General features: G+C 39.9%; 1 non-coding gene across 1 annotated transcript; it reads left to right on the top strand.

The window, feature by feature from the left end:
• Positions 1–2,715: 2,715 nt before the first annotated feature.
• LOC133245418 (U6 spliceosomal RNA) lies at positions 2,716–2,818 on the top strand. Its single transcript, XR_009735682.1, has one exon. It is a non-coding gene; the product is annotated as a U6 spliceosomal RNA (small nuclear RNA).
• The last annotated feature ends 6,271 nt before the right edge of the window (positions 2,819–9,089 follow it).

Genomic DNA, 9,089 nt, shown 5'->3' with positions numbered 1-9,089 from the left:
CTGCTCTGATTTAACATAAAAGCTCACAAAAATTTATTAAGCCGCTGGTACAAAAACAAAATATAAACCTCTGGAAAAAAAATATAGAGTTGAGGAATGCTAAGCCATTTCCTAGTGTTTTTAAGGATTCCAAGTTGACTGTTTAATTAATATTTGATCATTCACTTATTTAATCATTTGATCATTATTTAAATATTTATTGAGTGGTTTTGTCACCGATTAATTTATGTCGTTATTCAGTCACTCATATAGAGACTTTTAGAATTTGTCAGGTGCTAGGTTCATGCTTCTCGCAAGGATTTTATTTTTGAGTCCAGCTCCAATAAAACAACTCGTGCAATAGTAATAAAGAAAATCTGAGATTCTATGCAGCAGTTTTATACACTCAACCAGTACTCAACTCTAAACTGTCCTTCAGCCCTTTATTTAATACCATGTGTCAGACACTTGACCAGGCACTTGTAATATAGCCATGAAATACGTATATATATGAGAGTCTCTGCCTCTTCCAAGAAGCTCACATTTTCATGGGGGTGGGGAATAAAATAAATAAGCAAACAAAGGCTTGTATAATGTCAGATGGTGATAAGAATTATGAGGAGAAAATAAAGTAGATTAGGGATCAAAGACTAACAAGTGTGGTCATTTAGAAAGAAGGATGAGTTAAGTCCTTTCTGTGGAGATGGTGTCGTAAGAGAGATCAGAACTAAGTGAGTGGATGAGTTTTGTGAGCATCTGGGAAAGGAATCTTCTAGGCAGAGAAAAAGAGCAAGTGCAAAGGCCCTGAGACAGGAGCATTGCTGACTTGGTAAAGGAGCAGCAAAAAGGCCAGTGCAGCACAATGAAAGGTGATAGGAAATGAAGTCAGAGATGTAGCTTTTTGTAAACCATGGAGATGATTCTAGACTTTTCCCCTAAATCATGCTGCTACTGCTAAGTCACTTCAGTTGTGTCCAACTCTGTGCGACCCCATAGATGGCAGCCCACCAGGCTCCCCCATCCCTGGGATTCTCCAGGCAAGAACACCGGAGTGGGTTGCCATTTCCTTCTCCAGGGCATGAAAGTAAAAAGTGAAAGTGAAGTTGCTCAGTCGTGTCTGACTCTTAGCAACCCCATGGACTGCAGCCCACCAGGCTCCTCTGTCCATGGGATTTTCCAGGCAAGAGTACTGGAGTGGGGTGCCATTGCCTAAATCATGCTGAGATGTCATTAATAATTTTATTTGGAAGGTAACCCAGACTTGTGGGAGATGGCTAGGATTGGCAGGAGACAAACCAGGGATCAGTTATTCAGTTGTTGAGTCATCTATGGAGAAATGATGCTGACAGTGTTGAAGTAGAGATGTGAGAATTGGTTGAATTTGGAATATATCATCTTCATCATTAGAAATTATGACAAAATAGTTATGGTATCTGTGTTTCTGAAGATGAATTTTCTACTTTTAGCTCTGACTTTTAAAGTTACTCTTTTTGTCAAAAAGGTAGAAAACTTATCAGCCTCACTACTTAGTGTAGCAGATACCACAGCATATAACCTATATAAAGAGCTTATATAAAGGAGCACATTTCAATAGGGAGACAGAAAACCCTTTTTTGAGGTTTCAGTTCAGTTCAGTTCAGTCGCTCAGTCATGTCCGACTCTTTGCAACCCCGTGAATTGCAGCACGCCAGGTCTCCCTGTCCATCACCAGCTCCCGGAGTTCACCCAGACTCACGTCCATCGAGTCAGTGATGCCATCCAGCCATCTCATCCTCTGTCGTCCCCTTCTCCTCCTGCCCCCAATCCCTCCCAGCATCAGAGTCTTTTTCAATGAGTCAACTCTTCGCATGAGGTGGCCAAAGTACTGGAGTTTCAGCTTCAGCATCATTCCCTCCAAAGAAATCCCAGGGCTGATCTTCAGAATGGACTGGTTGGATCTCCTTGCAGTCCAAGGGACTCTCAAGAGTCTTCTCCAACACCACAGTTTTTGAGATTTAACAAGTAGCAAAGCTGGGTTTCCCAGGTGGCTCAGTGGTAAAGAATTGGATCCCTGGGTAAAGAAGATCCCCTGCAGAAGGAAATGGCAACCCACTGCAGTATTCTGCCTGGGAAATCCTACGGACAGAGGAGTCTGGCAGGCTACAGTCCATGGGGTCGCAAAAGAGTCAGACATGTCTTAGCAACTAAACAACTACAACAAGTAGCAAAGCTAGCTATCATCTACAGAGCAAAGTGAGAAGTTTTTTCACTAATAAAGACTTCACAAGTCTGTTAGTCAATGATCTTAGCTGCAACCAAGAGAAATCCATTCTGATTCATTTAAGCAGAAAAAGTACTTATTGAAAGTATACTGGACTTTCCACAGAATTTTGGTAAGTGTGGAAAAACAGACTTGTGCAGAAGCACAGGAAGTCAGGCAGTAGCAAGAAGCCCAGCCTGAATCCTGTCACAGAGCTGGTCTAGTAAAGACACTGGTTGCTAGGTGCTACAGTGCACACTGCAGCTGCCACCGCCTGGAGGACCAGCCCTGGACACTGGATGCTGCCACTGGAACTACCGCCATAGCTGCTCTTGGAAACATACTACTACTGCTGCCACCATCACAATCTCCGTATCTGCTTCTATTGCAGTCTTTGCATCTGCTGCTATCAATAGCTGCTGTCTGAATGGCTACAGTATTTGATTGGTTGATCTTCAGTCAACTATGGGGCTTCCCAAGTGACACAGTGGAGAATCTTCCTTCAACAGCACATATACTAAAATTGGAACCATACAGAGAAGATTAGCATGGCCCCTGTGCAAGGATGACAGGAAAATTCTGAAGCAGATCCCCCGGGGTGGGTGGGAGCCGGGTGAAGCGGGGGAGGGAGTGGAGCTTCCTGCATAGCTCAGGTGGCAAAGAATCCACTGCAATGCAGGAGACCCTGATTTGATTCCTGGGTTGGGAAGATCCCCTGGAGAAGGGAAAGGCTACCCATTCCAGTGTTCTGGCCTGGAGAATTCCACAGACTATACCTATGAGGTTGCAAAGAGTCAGACACGATTGAATGACTTTCACTTTCACTTGCCAATGCAGGAGATGCAAGAGACATGGGTTCAATCCCTGATTCAGGAAGATACCGTGGGAGTAGGAAAGGGCAAACTGCTCCAATATTCTTGCCTGAAAAATTCCATGGACAGAGGAGCCTGGTGGATTAGAGTCCATGGGGTTGCAAAGGGCTAGATACGATTGAGTGACTGGGGACACATACACACAGGTAAACTATACATACTCTGCTTCAAGAATCTGGGATAATGTTCATCTAGTCAGTTAGCTTTCTAAAAGATGGGAATCAGGCTCCATCTTCCATAAAGACCAAAAATTGTACACATAGCCTAAGGATTCACACACATAGGAAGCAGGAAATTCACACAGCTCAGGAAAGGAGACCAGATACTAGGAAGACAAAAATATGGAAACAAAATCTATTGCAAGAAATGGCAAATACAGAAGCCAAGACCAAAAATTGTCTCCAATAAGTAGTGTCTTATTCCAGAACATTTTATTCCAGTGCAAACCTACTAGAAAAATGGTGACAGGGGCTACACACACACAGATAAAGAGAACCTAAAAGAAAAGAAATTCAGAATGAAAATAATTCCTTTAACTGAGGATTTTCATTAATTCCTTAAGGAGAAATCAGACATTTGTATATGAATCCCTTCATCTTTTACGATCCAGTCCACGGCTGGCTTGTGCACAGTACATCAACCTTCACGTCACCTGCTGAGCCAGTGCAGATACTGGTAATCAAGAATCTTGTTTTTTCAGACTTTTGGACACAGTGGGAGAAGGAGAGGATGGGATGATTGTAAAAAATATCATTAAAACATACACATTACCATATGTAAAATATTGGGAGCTTTATGTATGACACAGGGAACCACAAAGTCGGTGCTCTGTGACAACCTGGAAGGATAGTGTGGGGAGGGATGTGGGAGAGGGGTTCAGGAGGGAAGGGCCATATGCATGCCCATGGCCTATTCATGTTGATGTATGGCAGAGGCCATCACAATACTGTAACTATGCTTCGATTAAAATTAATTGATTAATTATTTTAAAAAAGAATCAGTTCTTCCATGTTGAACCCAAACTTGACTTCAGATTTCTTCTTACCACAGTGTTACCAATTGCTAACAAGTTGGTTGAAATTCATTTTCCTATGTCAAGGTACCTATTAAGGAAAATGCCTATTTTTCCCCAAGAAAGTAAATTTGATGTCATAGATATACACGTGGTGGGGGGACCTCAGAGAGTTACTACCATTGAGATTCTTACTGCTTTCAGCAGTGTACAGAAGGAGCTATGTAGCACTCTTTAGACAATTTTATTTAACAAGACTTCTTTCTTTCCTTGTTGAAGAGATTCTGCTATTTTATACATTAGCAAATGATTCATCATATTATATTTTTTAAAATCATAGTACTTTCTCAAATACAAGATCAGGAAGTCTTTTTGTTTTGGCTGTTCTGGGTCTTCATTGCAGCCCACGGACTCACTAGACATGGAAATGTGAACTTAGCTGCCCTGAGACATGTCCAATCTTAGTTGCCAGACGAGGAATCAGAGCTGTATACTCTGAGTTGAAAGGCAGATTCTTAGCAACTGGACCATGAGGAAAGTCCCGGGAAGTCTTACATTTCTTAATGTCTGTCTGTAGGGAATAGTGCCATCCTCTATACAGTGTCCTGCATTTATCTATATGATAAAGATATAGACTAAGCAAATATGTATATAGGTATTAATATCCTTTTAAAAGTTCACATTTTGCTATTTATGGCACCCCACTCCAGTGCTCTTGCCTGGAAAATCCCATGGACGGAGGAGCTTGGTAGGCTGCAGTCCATGGGGTCGCTAAGAGTCAGACACACTGAGCGCCTTCACTTTCACCTTTCACTTTGATGCATTGGAGAAGGAAATGGCAACCCACTCCAGTGTTCTTGCCTGGAGAATCCCAGGGACGGGAGAGCCTGGTGGGCTGCCGTCTATGGGGTCACACAGAGTCGGACACGACTGAAGCGACTTAGCAGCAGCAGCAGCTTTCCTTTTACTCCATCTGTTTTGATAATTACTCATTGTAAGAGATGGGCATTAGGAGAAAAATCTTTTCCCACATGTAAAATTTTACAAGCTGCTACCACCTCAAGATAACATGGAATGAATCTCTTTGAGTAAGAGCTCCAAAAGCCAAATGCAGTGACAGGTTGATAGAGTGCAACGTTTGTATTACCCACAAAAGGCAAAGTCTGAACGTGTTGATACAGTGTCAGAGTAGATTTAATGATCGCTATGAAAAGTTGCAGAGGAATTCAAAGGGGAAGCTTTTTATAACAGATCACTGGAACGTTCATGCTACCAATATGAAGGCAAGTTTCTTTGTTAACCAAGCACAGTTTTCCTAGGTCGTTTATTCACTTGAACACCATAATCTTAAAACGTAAATTGAGTAATAGAAATGTCAGCATTTTTTCAAACTCATTGATTGAGAACATGAGAACTTGTTCTTCTCTTTTTTAATAGTGTATACACCATGGTCACAGGATGGCTGCCACACCTTCATTCATGCCATCTGCACTAAGGGAAAGAGTAATGGGAAATCGTGATGGGAAAAAACGTGCACACAAGATTAGTCTGGTCAATATTTTATTAGGTGAGAAAAGTTTTCTATACCTCCCACTGGTACCATATTTCCACATTAATAACCATAACTATGTTACATGGCTATTCATAGCTTCAAGGACAGGTAGGCTAGGAAATTGAGGTTTTAGGTGAAACACTGCTACCCAAAAATAAATTAAAGGAGAACTTTAAAAGAAAGCTTACAGTGAACACAAACAAGATACAGAACAATTACAACATCCCAGAGAAGTCCCTTCTGCCGATCCGTTAGAGTCAGACCCTCCCCTCTCGCTAACTTCTGGTACCCACCTTTTTTAGAGGGCCATGTCCATGGAATTATACTTTTTGGGATCTACTTAGATTGATTCATTCACTTAACACAATATCTTTGCGCTCTACTCATGTTGTTTTATATATTAATAGCTTTTATGACTGAGTACTATTCCATTGTATGAATTAAGGACAGTTTATCAATTAAAGAGATGAAGCAAAACTACCCCCATGTTGAGGGCCCTGTTCACTGTGTTGAGCTGAGTGTTATGTACTTCCTACAATAATTTTTAAATGAGAAATGATAAGGAAATGAATCATGTTTTGTTTCTTCATTCATCAATATTCATAAAATTAAGTAAATTATTTAAATTTGTCTGATCATAAAAGCAAAGAAAGCTTTTGCCTATAATAGCTAATATATAAATGGATAATCTCATCAATAAATGGCATAATAATAAAATATATTTTGCCTTTATCCAATCAATTAACTATTTGGATCAGTTTTTAATGAAAAATAATGTACTTTATAGATGAATGAACAAAAAAGCAAGGAACACAGATTTCAGTGGGGAACATTGTAAAAATTTAGACCTATAGACAATCATCATCCTGAAACAATATTGATATGTGATTAATGACAAAACTCCTCTTTTCATTCCACCTAATGGCATTCAAGATTGTATATAGGTGTTTTAGTGTAAACTGGCCTAGATTGCGGAGAAGGCAATGGCACCCCACTCCAGTACTCTTGCCTGAAAAATCCCATGGATGGAGGAGCCTGGTAGGCTGCAGTCCATGGGCTCGCTAAGAGTCGGACACGACTGAGCAACTTCACTTTGACTTTTCACTTTCATGCATTGGAGAAGGAAATGGCAACCCACTCCAGTGTTCTTGCCTGGAGAATCCCAGGGACGGGGGAGCCTGGTGGGCTGCCATCTATGGGGTCGCACAGAGTCGGACACGACTGAAGGGACTTAGCAGCAGCAGCAGGCATAGATTGGTTTTCTTTACTTGAAAATTTTAAAATGCTAAAATATTCATATTTAAAAGGCTTTTTTTGCTTCTTAAAATCATTATCAGCTTTATTAGATAAAATTGATAAAATTTGACTGCACATATACAATATTTTGGACTTCCCTGGTGGCTCAAGAAAAGCACATAGGATAATGGAAGATATAAACATATAATTCATAATGCATAGTATATATAACTCATGGGCTTCTCCAGTGGCTCAGCAACAAAGAAGTTACCTGCAATGCAAGAGATGTGGCCTATAATTCAGGAGACATGAGCTTGATCCCTGGATCAGGAAGATCCCCTGGAGAAGAAAATGGCAACCCACTCCACTACTGCTGCAGCTGCTGCTGCTAAGTCACTTCAGTCGTGTCCAACTCTGTGTGACCCCATGGACTGCAGCCTACCAGGCTCCTCTGTCCATGGGATTTGCCAGGCAAGAGTACTGGAGGGAGTTGCCATTGCCTTCTCCGCATTCCAGTATTCTTGCCTGGAAAATCCCATGGACGGAGGAGGCTGGCAGGCTACAGTCTGTGGGGTTGCAAAAGAGTTGGTATACGACTTGGAAACTAAACAACAAATACAGTATATTACATACATACAAAATACCACACATATTTTAAATACATAAGATGGTAAGTAAAGATGATATATACACCCATGAAACCATTATCATTATCAAGATAATGAACAAATCCATCAACTTAATTTTTCTCATGCCCTTTCTGTAAAGCTTCTTCCCCTTGCCACCTCCGTCTCCCATGCTTCAGCAAGGACTGATCTGCTATATATTATTTCACTATATATTATTTTTTGTGTTCTAGAAATATATAAATAAATAAACCAAAATAGGATATAGTCCTGTTAGGGCCTGTGACTTCTTCTGCTTGGCACAACTGAGATTCATCTGTGCTGCTAGGCTTATAGTTTATGCCTTCTTGCTGCTGAGGAGTTTTATGTTATATAAATATGCAATGACTTGCTTATCATTCACTTCTTTCTCTCTCTCTCTTTTCATTTCTATTAGATATAACTGACAACAAATCCTTCATCACATCTGACTTTGTTTCCAGATCTTTAAATATCCTCATATCACTTACTCATATCAATTTGTGAGTCTTAGTTAAAGCACTTTGGTTTTAAGTAATAAATGATACAAATTTAGACCAAAAGGAAAATTATTAAGACATAGACTTTAAATGTAACCCATAGGCAGAAGACTGAAGCTTGCTTTCACAAAGAAATGGAATCAGAAATTGGAAAACTACCAAAAAGCAAGGCAGCTTTACTCTCATTCTTCTTCTTTCCTAGAATATCAAATTTCTCTGATTTGCTTCGGAAATACCTGGCATGATTTCCTTAATTCCTAAATATACCTAACCTCAGTTCAGGCAATATTCAGAGACTAATTTGTATTTCTTAACACCAATTCCAAATCTCCATTGTCATGAACTGACAGAATCGCCTTGAATCAGATATCCTGGTATAATTAACTGGTCAAAAGAAAAAATTACAGAAAGGAGGTATGGCTTCTTAGGTTTGCTTCTACAGGTTCTGCTTGTTCAAATGACTTAAATATGAGGTTATTGCTTATATTAAGTTGCACAATCCTTGAGTGCAGGAACACTCAGTTTGGAATACTCAAATCAGATGAGGACATAGAAACAGCACAATAACCCCTTGTTGAATAAATAAACGTTAACAACTAGCAGTATTGAGAACCAATATGTACAAGGTGTAGTACTAAATACATTATGTAAAATGATTTAGTTATTCCTAGCAACAATCCTGTGAACAATGCACTCGAAGTATTTCCATCTTACAGAAGCAGAAACTGAGTCTCAGAGAAAAAGTAACTCCCAAAGCTTTTACTTTTACTAAGAGATGAATTTGAATCCAAGGATCTGACTCCAAAATATGATTATCCACTAAACAAAACATTCTGCACCAAGTAATTCCAGGTTTCACAGGAATCACGAGCATCTCAACTTAGTGGGCATTTTATCACACTGCCTCTTCAGTATCATTTTTATCAGTATTAGTAGTCTTGGTTAAAGTACAGTTTTTTTTCTTTTTTCTTTTGCTTAAAAATGAGCCAAATGAGAAAAAAGAAACATTCATGAGAATATATACCTACAGTTACTTATATAGGGCTTGACATACT

This window comes from Bos javanicus, chromosome 3 (assembly GCF_032452875.1).
Source record: "Bos javanicus breed banteng chromosome 3, ARS-OSU_banteng_1.0, whole genome shotgun sequence".
NCBI lineage: Eukaryota > Metazoa > Chordata > Mammalia > Artiodactyla > Bovidae > Bos > Bos javanicus.
Note: the sequence above shows the minus strand (reverse complement) of the source record. Positions and strands in the feature narration are given on the sequence as shown.